This window comes from Triplophysa dalaica, chromosome 22, assembly GCF_015846415.1.
Source record: "Triplophysa dalaica isolate WHDGS20190420 chromosome 22, ASM1584641v1, whole genome shotgun sequence".
Taxonomy (NCBI): Eukaryota; Metazoa; Chordata; class Actinopteri; order Cypriniformes; family Nemacheilidae; genus Triplophysa; species Triplophysa dalaica.
In genome coordinates, this window is record NC_079563.1 from 7,682,028 (window position 1) to 7,699,087 (window position 17,060).

At 36.3% G+C, this 17,060-nt stretch overlaps 1 protein-coding gene across 1 annotated transcript in view; it reads right to left on the minus strand.

Annotated features, from left to right (window-relative positions):
- The window catches only part of gnaz (guanine nucleotide binding protein (G protein), alpha z polypeptide), a 38,229-nt gene that overhangs the window by 19,187 nt on the left and 1,982 nt on the right, over positions 1–17,060 (minus strand). The gene's annotated exons all lie outside the window — the stretch shown is intronic.

The following is a 17,060-nucleotide window of genomic DNA, read 5'->3' on the forward strand; positions in this document are numbered from 1 at the left end:
ATTATGTATCGGAAAAATTTAGTTTATCAAATTAATAAAAATTATTATTAAATAAAATTATTACATTCGTCATATTTATAGTAGGCTAGTTATTACAAACATCTACAAAATTACATACTCTGATATTAATTGATTTTAAATTCATTGAAGTGAAAACTTGTTTATGTGCACTATTTTTGGAAAGTGCCCGAGTAGAAATACGGATATAAATATATCAAAGACTTTTAGTATATGTAAGACAATACACTTTGGATATACATATGACAGAAAACTAATGAAAGTGAAGCCGCAACTCATACTTGAATGACATATGAACCCGATAGAAGACTCCATTTTAAGAAACATGAAGGTCACATCACCCATGCGGCCCTGTCCACTACACCGCATTCCCCAGAACAAAACCAGCTTTGTGTAATAAATAGATTGTTATACAACACGCAATGGCATCTCTGTCTTATTGATGAATGCTTGTGTTATGTGAGGCTGCCTGCCAGTAACTCTCTGGGATGCGATCGTGTCCCACCTCATTTAGGTCACATACACGAACGTCAAACTTGGATCAAAATAATAAATTATTATCAATGTGGGTCACTGTATACATGAGTAGCATTAGTTATGACAACAATGATGTCAAACCTTGTTGTATGACACTGGAAGTCACATTTTGCAAGACAATTCAGCATTTTACACTATTGTTATTTTCTGCATTGTGACACAGAAACGAACAATTATTATTTTAGTATTACAACCTGTTTGCAATTGCGGTAATGACAGAGGATGTTTTTTTCATTACAGACTACGGTAATGAAATTAGTGAAATGTGAAAGATTTACCCATGAATGCCAAAATATAAACATTTGTTCACAAACCATCATCATCATTATGTTTTCCTATCCAGAGTAAAATCTATGCATGAGGTCATGATATTAGTCTCTGTCCTCACCCCTAACACCCACGATTTAATGTTCTGGCACACTATTGAGGGAGGATTTATTTCTTTATATCACGCAAGTGTATCCCCCCCCCCATGAGTCATCCCCCAGATACAGACACTAATTGATTACAGTGCAGAATAATTTGAGAGCCATTATCCAGACACTATACTGTATCCAGGCTCAAAGAAACAGGCTCATAAATCTCAGCACATCTAATCTCTCTCTTCAATTAATGAAGCATCGTGCTACAGGGAGCCACAGTAATGTAAACCGTGAATCCTGGGATTCACCAGTGGGCACACTGGATAAACATTCCTGAGGGGCAAACAAGTGCTGCGATTTCATTCGATGTGGTCAAACGTTACAAGTAGCAATTGCTTTTGAAAGCATGACTTTACGCCAGTTCACTTTGCTAAATGAACCCTGTGGTAGCTGTATCAACAAATGATTGCTGTGTTTTATTATTTCCTAAACCTGTTGGAGACACTTTTCTAGGGCATGTTTATATTTTTTAGACAGAATCAAAATAGAAAAAACATTCCTGCCCTTAAAAAACAAGTATACTTTAAGTTCAATTCATCAAGTATGCTTAAGTTCATTTCACATATTTGTAAGCATCCTTTATGTAATAAGTTATCAATGCACTATGATATTTAATCAATAATGTAGTATACTTGTTAGTGCACTATTTCAAAACTGGACAAAATTTGTCTACTTTTTAGTATATGCAGCCATGGAAAATTATAAAACTTATCAATTGTTTATTTAATTAGCAATTCTAGATGTATTGTGGTCATGCCAGTCCAGTGTCTGTTGAATTTCAACAAAATCCAGCACAGGAGTGACATATGACAAGACACATGAAAACATTGATAAAATTAAGGTTATCACATTTATTACCTTTTCCTAAATACATGTACAAATATTTTGTATTGCTTAAAAGCTAATATGACGTTGTATTCTTTGTATCATTTCTGTTATTTCGACCTGTTTCTTCACTTTCTGCAAAAAAAGCTGGAAATATTGTTGTTCATAGATACCTAAACACATACCTATGAATAGTATACTGAGAAAAACTTTGAAATGGTCTTAATTTAATTATCTTAATTATTGAAAATAATTTGAAAAAGGCCCTGCGATGGGTTGGCACTCCATCCAGGGTGTATCCTGCCTTGATGCCCGATGACTCCTGAGATAGGCGCAGGCTCCCCGTGACCCGAGGTAGTTCGGATAAGCGGTAGAAAATGTCCAGCTTTTTCCACAGCTGAAAATGTACTTTAAAGTATACTTTAAATGAAACAGTTTTAAACTTTACATTATTAAAGTGTACTCTAAGTAAACTACTAGTTTAGTGATTTTTATACGTCAAGCCTGCTTAACATCATACTTGCATTTTACTCTTATTTTACTAATATCTATTTCCTTTAAACATTGTATATATATATATATATATATACATACAATGTTTAAAGGAGTCAAAACAGAGTCAAAACTATATGTTTGTTACGCACAAATGAAGATCAAACAAACCAACGCTGTATGTTTTCAAATCCCGTTATTTTTAGGGTCACATCTTCGCATTTCCTGATTTTGGTTCCTTTAACTGTTGTTGTGTGTGTTCTTTTATATTTCACTGCACCAGTATTAATTTGAAAGCATTTTTGGTGCGCAGCACAGCACGTCTCACTTTTAAAGTTATTTATTCACTATGCACTAAACAAGATCTTAAAGGGACAGTTCACCCAAAAGTGAAAATTCTGTCATCATTTACTCACCCTCAGATTGTTCCAAACATGTATACATTTCTTTGTTTTGCTAAACACAAGAAGAATGTCAGTAATCAAACAGATCTCATCCCCTATTGACTACTATGCATTTCCCTATATGGAAGTAAATTGGGGATGAGATTTGTTTGGGAACTGACATTCTTCCAAATATCTTCCTCTGAGTTCCGCAGACCAAAAAATGTATACAGATTTGGAACAACCAGAGGGTGATAGTCATTTTTGGTGACCTATCCCTTTAAATCATGTGTCTGAACCTTTAAAGCTCCAGTGGACGTAGGGGAGGAGTCCAGGGTCACTGTGTCAGTGGGCACATACAGGACAGACATGGCCTCTGATCACACAGACAACACCGAACAATCCTTCAACTCACTGTATAATGTTAGAATCAGACACCATTTCTTTTAAATGGCACTTGGCTACAATCCTGATCACAAGAACAGTTATTGTTTCATGACATGGGTATCACAGGGGAAATTGCGATTCGTCCAAACCACTGTAACAATTGGTTTCATAAGCCGACCGGGAAAATACCTCACTGTACTTTTAAAGGAGTTGTTCACCTTCAAATTAAAATTCTCTTGTCATTTCAAACCTATATGAATTTCTTCAGCAAAAAAATCAAAAGAAGATATTTTGAAGAATGTTGTTAACAGAACCCGATTAACTTGCATTGGTTCCAATAGAATTGAATGTGAGCTTTTCTGTTACCGACATTTTTCAAAATAACTTCTTTTGTGTTCTGCACATGAACGAAAGTCAAACAGGTTTGAGGGCGTGTAAATTAAGACAGAATATTGATGGTGAACCACTCCTTTAATCGTTTGTTGCTTTATTTCCTCATCTTTGGATTGAAGATGCAGGGCTTCAATTTGGCTCAAGCCGCAGTCCTCAGAGTCACATTGTGACGTCAGAGAGCTTGATGGAACACGCATGACTCAAATAAGACATTTATTTGTTCTGGTGAATTCCAGCGATCAACGCCTAGAGTCTCCTTGGCAGTCATAGGAGGCCAGATAGAGAGTTTGAAGAAACTGTATTGCCTAGAAAGAGGAAATCGTAAAGACGATGTTTTTAACATCTCAGTTGTTTGTGCTAGACAGCGAAGATTAAATGGAGACTCCATAGTCTATATGGAAATATTCTGTCCTTGATGCAAAATGAACCCAAAAATGAAAACGCTTTTTTCACTTACTGACCCTCATGTCATTCAAAACCTGAATTTCTTCAGGGGAACACAAAAGAAGATATTTTGAAGAATGTTGGTAACCAAACAAAACTGGCCGCGATTGACTTCCATTGCATGGACACAAAAACACTGAAACATTTTAAGGCAACACTTTATTTTACAGTCCCGTTTCCCATGTACATACTGTGTAGTTATTATAGTAAATATTATAATTTGGTAATAACTAGGTACTAAACCTGAACCTACCCAAAGACCTAACCTTCTCCCACGTAGTTACCCGTACTTTCTTAAGGTAAGTACACTATAAGTTCATGTACTGTAAATTAACTGCAACCCATTTTTTATATGTTACAGATCATGCAGCGTAACAGTTAAACAAATTATTTAAAAAATCATTTCAAAATCTGATTGCAAGGAAGTTTCTATTTTAATAGCATGCGTCAGTTCGCTGGAAGGCCCATGTTAAGCAAGACTTCTTTCTAATGCAGCCATAGAAACTAAAACCACTGACTCATTCAAGAAATTTAAAGCAGTTCAACAACCTTATTCTCTTTACATTTTTATGGAAAACTAGCAGAAACTTTATAGTCTTGCAGAGAAGCACTGAAAACAATAGCGTCCACGTCAAAGAGACCTCACTATGAACAAACAGATGTCACAATATGAATACCGAGCTCAGAGAGTACACTTAACCCTAATGTCCCAAATAATAACACACACACCCAGAATGACTTGTCATCTTATAGGAAGGTTCCAATAAGAACCTTTAACAACCGAAAAACCTTTGTGTTCTTTGTGGTGAGAAAAGGTTCTTTAGATCATAAAAATGCATGAAAGAGGTTCTTTCTGGTTCTTCTGTGGTAGAGCACTTTTTTTACAGTGATGAAGCCACAAATAATGAAAAATAACACAATGAAAAGTTGTTCTGTTTCTTTATGAGGTTTAACATGCTGAATAGGAAAATCACATTCATTTTTTTACCATCAACAGTAATCACAAAAAACAAAAATATTTTCGCACATTTATACATTCCGGTATTATTACTCGTACTTAGAAATAATGAGGTACTGGCGTCAGAACTCAGAACAACAGTTAAACATAACAGGATATAAAAATGAGTCGTCCAAAACGTCAGAAGTGTACATTTGATAGTTTTTGTCTTTTATGACTAATACTGTCCACACGACCCAAGTTCCAGACTTAGTCACCCATCATCGCTTCATCCCACATTCCCTGCGCTCCCATCATATCTAGAATTTTCTAACAGTGACAATTGGAAAATAATTTGTACAATTTGTGAAAATTTGTACAGTTTGTGTTTATTTGTAATATACCGATATATATATATATATAAACTAAAACACTGATGCTACATTAATATAAATATCACAATAATTAGGACCTCAGAAATGTACCAGAACTATAAAAAGGTCGGGCGATACAACAATAGATAGATAAACGTCCAATGGTAAGCTTTGCACTGGGTTTTTTACAGTTAAAGACTATTACAATGTTGTTAAAAATACATTTCATATAGTGTGTAATGTTGCTGTGTATGAAATGTGAATCTAAGCAGTCTGACAAGCAGTAAAGCTGAAAGTGAACGAATGACAAAGTTTTTGGTTTGGGAAAAAAGGAGTCGACTCTGAATCACACAAACAAGTCGTCGGTCGTTCTAATTTCAGTTCCGTGTCAGATTAGCGTCACTCTGTGTAATGTACGCCTATGATCCATTTGCGACGCTGTACGCGGTAGACCAATCACAACAAACTAGACCATATGACCAATCAGATCAGAGTACGCTGATAGAAAGTAGGGGATTAGACAGAAGAATCACCGAACGAATCATTTGAGAGTCAGTCAAGAAGTAAGGTAATAATAACAGCCTATTATTAGAAAAAGTGTTTGTACACCTTGTATGTACGTAAATTTGTTGTTGGACTCTCTATAAACCAAAGTACACTGCAAAAAGTTTCTTACTTAGTATTTTTGTCTTTTATTCCAGTACAAATCTTTAAAAATAGCTTGAATGCATTTTCTTGATGAGCAAAATGACCTGCCTTGTTTTAAGACAAAATATGAAATTTCTGTGAATTTGTGATTTAAAAAAGCAAAAACATCTGCCAATGGGGTAAGAAAAATAATCTTGAATTAAGGTTGGCCTTTTTCTTAGTCACTAAATTCAAGATTATTTTTATTACCCAGATGTTACGCAGATGTTTTTGCATGTGTTAAGCACAAATTCACTGAAATTTCATATTTTTTTTCTAAATACAAGACTTACTTTACTTAGGTCATTTTGGTCACCAAGAAGATGCATCTTGATTCAAGAATTTTAGCCATTTACACTGGAAAACAAGACATAAATACTAAGTTAGAAAGTCATTTTTGCAGTGTGGGACCTTAAAATCACAAAATATTTACTCTTTAAGGAAAGAATTGTGACAGATGTTTTTCTTTAGTACATGGTTTGATTTAAATCAAAATCAAGTGTTCCCACAATTTCTACTTTTACTTTGTATTATGATGCAATTAAAAATGAAGGTCTTCATTAGGTTTCCAGGCCACATCATTTTTTGCACTTAGCGAGCAAAAACCTAACTTCCTGTAAACGGTTTAAACACATTATTCCTGGAAGCTCATCGCTGGTTCTGGGGACTTTAACTGTAATTTAGATGCAAGTCAGCTTTGACACATAATAATCAATGTTTTCAAAGTCGTGGGGTTGGATTTCAACTAGAACCACGTATGACCAAAAAAGGATGACAAGTAAAACCAACAGCATCCAATACCAAAATGACAAAAACCGAAACCTTAAGATGGAAGTGAGATATAACGTACCTATGGGTTTTTTTCGGAGAACTGAGAAGTCTGAGATTTGAGAGAGAGATTGTGACTAAGGCAATGTTTTTGAACTGTCAAAAACAAGCTCAGCCAGCAAAAAGCAACAGCGCTGGACGTGAATCAAAAGTAAGTATATTATTATGACAGGTTTGGCCCTCCGGTTCTGACATTTGACGATAGAAAAGATTTCGGACAGAATGAAACAAGAATGGCTAACCCGATGTTTCAAAACAGAGAGTTATCAGCATTCTCTTTCTGGGGCTCTGACTCATTGGTGTTACACAGGACCTTGTCTTCGTCAGACGGAAGTAAGATGTAGGTTGCAAATTTAGAGATAAACCGTTCAATCACTTACAATAAGCGAAACAGCTGACGTGACCCAAAAAGCGTCACCTGTACAACCTATTAAAAATTCCTTCATGCACTTTGTACAACATGCTTCTGTTTACTTTCCTAAGACCTATAGAAAGGCGATAAGGGAAGCTTATGAGATGACAGAGAGATAGATGAGAAGTTGAGGCCCTTTACTGTAAGTAATAGCGGTTAAAAGATTTTAATTATGAAGACTGCCAAGAGCGATGAGGTGAGAAAGAACTGGGACACAGCTTCATGAGAATGGATGAGGAGACACATTGTCAGCTTATCAGGAAGTCATTTTACATTGTGATGAATTCCTAACATCTATAAGTCTGAGTCTGAATCCATAGGGTCTCAGTAAACCAATGAAAGCCACAACATCATTTGTCTATATTAAACTATTCTGTGCAAAACTCTTAGTCATGTTGGTATTTTCATCCAAAAATGTTTTTAAAGGTCCAGTGTGTCATTTTTGGGAGGATCTTGGCCTCCTTCGGCATAGAAGTGAAAACGTAATGGCATCTTTGTTCTGTGTCAGCCACCGTAGTGTTTCAAAAGAGAGGGGTAAGCGGTGGAGTGAGGTATCGCAACCTCACCACGATATGGCACTAAATTTCATACGCCGGAATAGCATCTGTATAATTGAATCCATTAAAAAATGAGCGTTAGGGGCGTCACATGATGAGCTTCAAACAATCACATTTGTCCAAGGCGTTGTACGTTCATGACCCAAATCCGACCCTGGATGTTCTGCTCAAAAGACACTGCTTTGTTTTACCACAGTCCAAACATGCTGGGAAACAATGAGTGGCAGTGTTTCAGTCAGATGGGGCCAAAAACAGAGGACTTTTGAGTTGGCTGGAGCCGCTGTTGATGGTGGGCAACTGTATAGTACTACTGTTTTGGTCATAAAGAGTCCCATGAGAGGTAGGGGCATGGCCTGCCCCCTATTAAATGTGGAGTTTTCAGTCACATGGGCTGCTCGCCTAGACAATGCATGTCTGTGTACTGTGAATGTTTTTGCATACATGTGAGAGCTGTGTCACTAATGAACCCTTTATGAAAAGGAACAGGACTGAAGTGGGTCCACGGTGTGTCACATTAATGTATATATATGTGTGTGTAAAAATATATTTTGAGAAATGTATCTGTTTTTGTGTCGATACAATGAAAGTCAGTGCAGGTCAATGTTGTTTAGTTACCAGCGTTCTTTAAAACATCTTTTATCTTCTGCAGAAAAAATAACCTTTTTTTCTGATGAACTGTCTCTTTAAATGAAGTCACTGTCAAATAAAGGAATACAAAAGAAGTCTGATCAGGCTCAACAGCGACATGTTGCTAATCTGTCTGCGAGCGCTGCTGTGGTTGTGTGTAATGTTTAAATTCAGGCTTTGATAAGATATGAGTTGTTTCAGGTCACAGCAGGTTTCTGGAGGAAGGGGGGGAGGTTTATCTCTGCGCTAGGCTAGCTGCTGCACTTAGCTGGGGTGCGATTTCACTACTCACTGTAAACACAGACAGTCAGGGGGAGTTTTAGCAGAAAACTGGCCGGTAGAAAGCTTGATTGTGAGAGCTAGTCAGACACGAAAGGCAGTCACCACAGAAAATAATTGACACGTTTGTCACGTCTGTTTCTTTGGAAATTAACAGATAATATTATAGTTACAGTGACACTGTACACTTAAAGGGACAGTACGCTCAAAATTTAAAATTGCTCACCCATCATGTCATTTCAAACCTTTATGATTTTCTTTCTTCCTTAAAAACAAGAGAAGGCATTTTGAAGAAATTTGGTAACCGACCAACCATTCTTCCAAATATCTTATTTTGAGTTCTGCAGAAGAAAGAAACTCAAAAAGATTTGAAATGACAAGGGGATGAATAAATGACGACTGAATTTTTCTTTGGAGGACTATCCCTTTAAGTCTCTGTGAGCCAGAAGTTGCAATTTCACTTCAGTCACATATTTCCTAGATTCAGTCTCAGACGTAATGCCGGTTGTTAAGGCCCGAAGTTAACTGGTCCGTCTTTTGATATATAATATTAAATTAATTTATTTTATATTTTGTTTATATTAATATTATTAATATTAATATTTGATTGTCTATTAATTGTTTAAATGAATTCAAAACTACTCAACAGTCATTGATTCTTTGCGGAGATGCACCAGAAGTTAAGGCCACATCCACTCGAAGCCAGAGCTTTCCCTATCAGATAATGTTTTTACCTTTTCAGAGCATCGTCTCAAGAAATGTTATAAACCGCTAAACCGCTTCAAAACAATGTAGTATAAACGCCAAATCAGTTTGTGGCGCTATTATTCTGCCACAGAGATACACTAAAAACAAGATTTGGAGCATGCGTATAAACTTTGCGCGACGGGGTGATGACATCATCGTTTTAAAAAATATACGGATCGCCTGTACACACGAAAGCGCATGGGTGGCGTTTTCAGAATGATCCACTCTGTCACCCGGTTTCAATAAATTGCGGTTTCAGGCTCCCAAAACGCAGGATCCATGTGGATAAAACGCCAATACGATACAAAATCTTTACGTATAAGCATGTCTCCGTATGGATGGGCTCTAAGTTTAGGCTACATAACGTTCAACTTATGTTGTTGCAGCTAAACTTACTTTGCATTCAACCAAGCCTAGTGCCTAAAGTTACATGAAGCAAGACCCTAACAAGCAGCTAATTTTTAATAGCTGTCAAAATAATTTAGTTCTCTATTTGACAATGTTAGTAAAGTCAGACACAACCGACTTCTATGCATTCTTGTCTGTGGAGCATCTTTGTATTCTTCTGCATGGCCATAATAGCGGTCATATGACTGAGGCACCCCACCACCTCCCTTTAGTCATATGACCAGTGTTACGGTCGTGCAGCAGCATACAATGATTTTCTGTGGGTAATGAGAACTGAAAGAGAACCTCTGACTTTATCTGTGCCTGTTCTCCCCCACACACACACACATACCGGTGAACGCTTCTCCTAGCAAACTACAGTATATTGGTCAGACGTTGCTTTTTTTATAGATGGGAGATTTAATGGACATCGCAGTAATGATTTAATGATCAAATCTGCCTCAAAGTCTCAATTTAATCTCTCTGCAATCATATTGTTGTGCAAACGTGTATTCAAAAACTCATATAATGTTTAAAAGAAATGACAGTATTAAAAAGATCTGCTTTGACATTTCGTTCTTATTGAGAGTTGTAATAATTGGTGTTTTAGCAAAACTTCACTTCAAATCATGTTTGAAAAAATGCCATAATCCCCAACTGTGTAATCTGTATGAAATACCCCTCTCTGTTCATCAAACTCCGTCTGATACACCTAAATCTGCTTCATATCATCATTGAAGTTGGACGCGGTCCATGTAGGCAGAAAATGTGATTACTCAAATGTGATATCCTGGGCTGAATCAAAATGAGCTATTTGATATGCTGGATTTTTATAACCAAACATGTCATTACAATGCATTACGTGATTATGCGATGAACCCATTATGATGGGTTATTTTTTCAGATAATCCACATCCCTGGTGGATAGATGCACACTTCTGGGTCACTCTGCCGTACCTGCTGACCTAGATAACAGGTCGTCCCTTCCCCTTTCTGCCAAGCGCCATTTCTGACAGAGAACCAAACGTCACAAGCACCGATGCTTGATGAATGACTGGATCCAATGCCTCATTCAACTCATTCAACTCATTCACCTTTAACACCTTTAGTGGGTGCACTATTTTGAAACAAGTGTGTGGATATCTGGGTATTTAAATTCTTGATTTTAACTAAATGAATCTGCCGATTACACATGTTTTACTAAATAATACGGGTTTATACTTAATAATATCCATAGACTTATAAATCACATCAGTTTGATTGCAATAAGTTACAAGAGTCACTGTCATGCTTATTTGAGCAGTGATCGGTAAAGAGTGCAGAATTTTAAACGTCTTAACTTTTTATTCAATTTTTTAACATTCTTAAAGTGTTAAATCTTTGATGGTTTAGCTAGATTTCTTAAATTGTCAATGCATTCTCAGACTTTTCAGACTATGCGCCCTCCATGCACTGGATTTATAAGTAATATACATAAATAAATATTTTAATTTCACATTTAATATTTTATTTTACTTAAAACCATTGCAGTGTATCTTAAACTTAAATGAATTTAAATATATTTTATTACTAAATGTTTTATGTATTTTATATATGTATCCCTGGATCACAAAACCAACCTTAAATAGCAAGGGATTATATGGGGCAAAACATTGTATGGGTCAAAATTGTCAATATTTCTTTTATGCCAAAAATAATTAGGATATTAAGAAAAGATCATGTTCCATGAAAATATTTCATACATTTTGTACCATAAATATACCAAAACTTTATTTATTTTAGCAATATGCTATGCTAAGGACTTCATTTGGACAAATATAGAATAATTTCTTTTTGCACCCTCAAATTCCAGAGTTTTAAATAGTTATATCTCAGTTAAATCTATATCTCCTAACAAACCATATCTCAAAGGAAAGCTTATTTCTTCAAAAATCTCAATTTTGAAAAATTGAAACATAAGACTTGTTTTGTTGTCCAGGGTCACATATACTGTATTAAGCCATATATATATAAATATAATTTTATTTTTATATATTAATATTAATAACGTATCATGAAGTATGAAGCATGAAACGCCACTTGTCACTTTTTGAAACATTGACAACAAATCATACTAAATAGATAGTTCACCCCATAACAATTCTGTCATCATTTATTTACCCTCATGTGGTTCAAAACCTGTATGTGACTCTTTCCTCACAAAAATTAAAACATACAAAAATAAACACTTTTATCAGCACATACAATTACAGGAAAAAAGTCAAAGGTTATACTATTTACAAAAAACACAGACAAATTAACACCTGTCATGTCAGTTGTCAAATCTTAAATCTACTTCCTTCATCCATCATTCTGCCCCTTTGTATTATATGTGAAACTGCACTGTGCTTCAAACTCTTTCGATAAGAGTGACTACATACACACAGACTAATGCTGAGTCGACCCAACAGGAGAAATTTGATCTAAACGACAGCGTTAAAAGTCAGATCAATTTCACACGGCTGATGTCACGACAACAGCGCTTAATGCCAAATCACTATAGTGATCAAACCTGTTAAGCCGATTTAGACACAAATGTCAAACTATGTAAATGTATAATCTTTAATAATATAATATGTTCTATCTGCCTGTACTAATCTGTATTTAACTGTTCTGAATTGCAGACTATTTCTTACAAATTTAGCAACTTGATAATAACTAATTATTTGTTTCAGGTCAACAAAGGGCTTCTGTCACATGTTTCTATAAAACAAGGGCCCGGTCACCTCTCGACCCCAAACTTGTCAGAGTGTCAGATTTTCCATGTGCTCACTGAGAAAAAGCCCTTACAGTTTACTTCACCCAGTTCTCCAATTTCAGCAAATCTGTGTCAAGTCTTGCACAATACACATGCTGCATTTTTTCAATATGATTTCACTTAAACTGTTCAAACTGTTGCTAAAACAAAATTACTGCTCGCCACATGAAGGATTTTGATGATCCATCATATATCGTAGTTTCTTGATGTAAATGTTTTAAAAAAAAAATATTAGAATATCTGATATGTCATTTTATATATAATTCCAGGTCGAGTGCATTTTGCGATAGACATGAAATGCTTTGTAAAAGTGTTTGATACGAAACACTCCATGTATCCGCTATTCAGTCAAACAGACCGCCTCCACCCAAATGTATGCCATTGAATAACCCTTGTCTTTTAAGAGTAATGTAGTTATAAGTAACACATCATCTTACACAAACACACACATAATATAAATGCACAAAAAGATGATCAGATAAGCCAATGTATTTTGTTTTACTCTATTTAAAGGGATAGTTTGTGACCCTAGAAAAGTGTGAATAATGATTTTCAATCATTAATTTCACTATCATTTCAGTCTTTGACATTCCTCATTCCTGATATTTTATAGAATGTTCTTCACATCATGTAGCATGATTTTGTGTAAAACATTAAATAACAAATGTGTTCTTCTGCAGAACACGAAAGAAGATATTTTGAAGAATGTTTGTAACCGAACAACAGCAGTACCCATTGACTTGCATTAGTTGTGTCTCCATTCAAAAGAAGTGAATGGGTCATTGTTCGTTGTTCAAAATCTTCTTTTGTGCTCTACAGAAGAAAGTACCTCATACAGGACAGGACAAGAGGTCAATGACAGAATTTGTCTATCACTATCACATTAATAACACTTTTTTTTCATACAACGCAAGTGAATGGTGACAGACATTCCTGCAAGCGTTTATTTTATGTTCAACATTTTTGGGTACACTTTCCCTTAAAATTCGACAAATAACAGGAAGTTGGAAAAGTCACAAAAATGACTGACCTTAAGGGGCGTCAACGCTTGATGGAAGGTGTGTCTGAAGCATGGCCCTCACACAATCGCCACAGTGAGAACAGCCAATCACATTGTTCTCTGGTCTTTTGGCCAGCACATGCACTAGATAATTTGCATAAGGCATTCTGATTGGCTAAAGTCTACGTTACCGCTTGAAAAGTTTCCAACTTTGGACGAGAGCAACGTCAGTCAATGCCGACGGATCCACGATTTAGTGCAGCAAGGCATCACGTCACCCATTCAAAGTAAACGAGAAGCGTCAACGCTGAAGCCCTGTTTGAAGGTTCTTGTAGATGGTTTCTATTAACCTTTTTGTTGTAAGTGATCTAAAGAGATGTGATTGATGCATAAACCTTAAAAACTGTATTGTACGAGTCAGTGCAAAATACCCAAGAACCCTCAAGTAGAACTTCATTATTGTTGTATTGAGTTACTGTATCCTTAATGGTGTGATTTGTCCACAGCATAAACGAACAGCTGGATATTAGTGCATTTAAGGTCACCGATGAGGTGTTTTGCCAAACCACTAGTGTTGTGCCAAAAACATAGTCATTCAAGTATTCACTTTGTATATTTTGGCATTTCCTCTCGTGAATGTTCCTATCATTGTTGAACTGTGAATAAAATGTTTGTCTCCGCATAACAACATGCGGAAATGTTTAGCATATTCTCAGAATTATTTTATTTAGTATTATAACGATAACTTCATTCTGAACTCGGGATGTAACAATATTAAAATCTTACTGTACGATAATTCCTTGGCATAAAGTACACAGTACTGTGTTTATAGCAATATTTTAAATACCAAATGATGACTTGGAAAAGTGCCATAAACATCCTCTTTTCTTTATCCTCTAATCATAACTGTTCCTTAGAGGTGAGTTATGGTATAAGATGGGTTATAAAATAAAATAATTGCACCAGATGGACCTTGCCAGAGGTAACATCTATGATTTTTTCGAACATTCTCTATGTTAGGCCCGGAAGACCTATTGTTTCATACAGTCATGTGACCACGATAATATTGAGACAATTTTGCTATTGCAATGACATGATAATATTGTTACATCCCTATTCTGAACTGAAATGAAATCTGTGCATATACAAGCTTTGCCATCACATCGGCAGACTCAGGTTTTCTTCTGTCTAAAAACATGACCTAAATGCATAACAATCAAAAGTTCAGTGCTTTGACGGTTTTGTTTACGGCACGCTCTCGCATAAACTCTCTACTTAAATCTAAGTCATGTTATTGCAGGTTACAATTGCCCCTCATGTGACAGTTATTTTTAACCATAATTCACCAAGCTTTCATATTGTTGTTGTGGTAATTGTTTTAGTAACAGTTGACACTTGAATCCCTGATATTGATGCATGCACCATTTACAAGAACAAATGAAAACCAATATTAAAAAATCCAGTACACCTCCCATAACAGGCATCATATCAGACGACAGCACAGGGTGTACAAATATTAACTGGTACTTAGCTGATGTTGCACAACCATCCAGCAGTTTGGTCAGTTTGTGGGTTGTGGGGGGAGTGTTGGCACTATTGTGAATTCTGCTTTTCTGTCTTTCTGAATAGCAAAGCATCTTTACTGTATAAGTACTCGGTTGAGCAATAGCAAAGAGCACCGTGTTTAAAAGAGGTACAGTTTATTTCAAAAGCGTAACGTCTGGCCTGACGTCTTCTGCAGAAATCCTTAGAGAAACATTTTTATTGTGCAATGGTTTCTCTTTAACAGCTCAGAAGACTTACAACGTGTTTATATCAAACGACACCGGTGCAAATCGGGTTCTAATGGGATTGTCACGTAGCGCCGCATCCGGTGTCGACAACATTTCAAATTCTAATGGGTTCTAATGCATTCTGTTGTCGTTTGTCGCGTCGCATCGTGCCACGTCTGGTGTTTTTCTGATAGAGAGCTTAGTTGTAGTTGATTTCAATTTTTTAATAAAAACTTAGTTTACTTCTTCAAATAGACACATATTACACAGTTGTTGACATACAGCTGGCCTACATGAGCTATACAAATCGGTGTTGAATAACTAAAACAATATGAGTAAACAAAATAGTAAACAATACATTTTAATTTTTTCTGCTTTCCACAAAGAACCCTCAAAATATCACAATAGTTTGATTTAGGCCTGTCACAATATCAGATTTTACGACATGTCTATTGTTGCCAAAGAAATACGACAACAATATTATTCTGATATTTATTTAAACGTTTTTGTTTAAATAGGAATAAATGATGCTATCAGTCAAATTTATCTTTAATAAAAAAAAAATCTATGAATTACTCTCAAAATAGAAAAGTGGGGAGTCAAAGTGTTAGCTTGTAAGCCATTGTGGCCCTTAAGATATAACGATATCAAACAATACTACGACACCAAACTACAGTGTTATAGTATTTGTAGAATTAACTCACCTTTGGTATTGGTTGTTTAGATTATCACGATAATTGCCGCTACCGGTATTGTGAACCCTAATTTTATTTTATTTGTTCGATATTTGAGTTTACATAGAAATCTCAGATTTCTTTTTGTCCAGCTTACTATCATTGCAAACCCAAGCACAGTTTGACACGTATAAGATTTCATCAAAAACTCAAGAGATTTACACATCTGAGATCTATTTCTCAAGTGATCTGAGAAAAAATTGGGAAGCAGGTGATTTAAAGGGACGGTTCACCCCCCCCAAGAAAATCCTGTCATTACTGACACTAATGATGTTTTCAAATGACCGCAGAACAGAAGACAATAATTCAATTTGACTCCGATAGTCAACACTTTCCCAACATCCATTAAAAGTGAACAGTGACTGAGTTGGTCTTCTGCCTAACATTTCTAAACGTGATTCTCTTTAAATAAACTCCCACATATTTTCAAAGGGCATCGGGGTGAGTAAAACAATTCATTTCAAGCTATCTAAGAGAGATCGCTTAAGTCGTCATTTGATATTTTTATTTTCTATGGATGCACACCCTCTCCCTTGTTGCGTCCGGATCTTGAACAACCTTCTTACCAAATTCCTTTCAAATTTCTCTCCTCCTTTCGTCTTCGTACCGCATCAACCTCCACCCTCCCTCAACCAATATGTCCCCCCACCCCGGCCACCTCACCCCTCCCCGTCCAGGTTTCCTCGCACACAACGCACACATGCATAATGTCACCACCCTCTGCTGCCCTTTCAACAATCCCAGGAATTTTTGTTGGAGCGAAAATACTTCATATGACTCGAATGGGGTGGGGGCTGACCACGGGGGAACCACGATCCCATGCGTGCACGCCTCTCACGCACACTCGCGTGTCGATCGATGAAGATCGCCGTCGTGGTTTCACGTAGATCAACAGGAGTACGGCCAAATGCAGAACGACAATTTGGGCCGTTCGCTACACCGCCCCGGCCGTGCGTCTCCATGGGGTCTGCGCCTCATTCAGCTCTTTCTGTATTCACAAACCGGAGGAGCGTGGCATGAA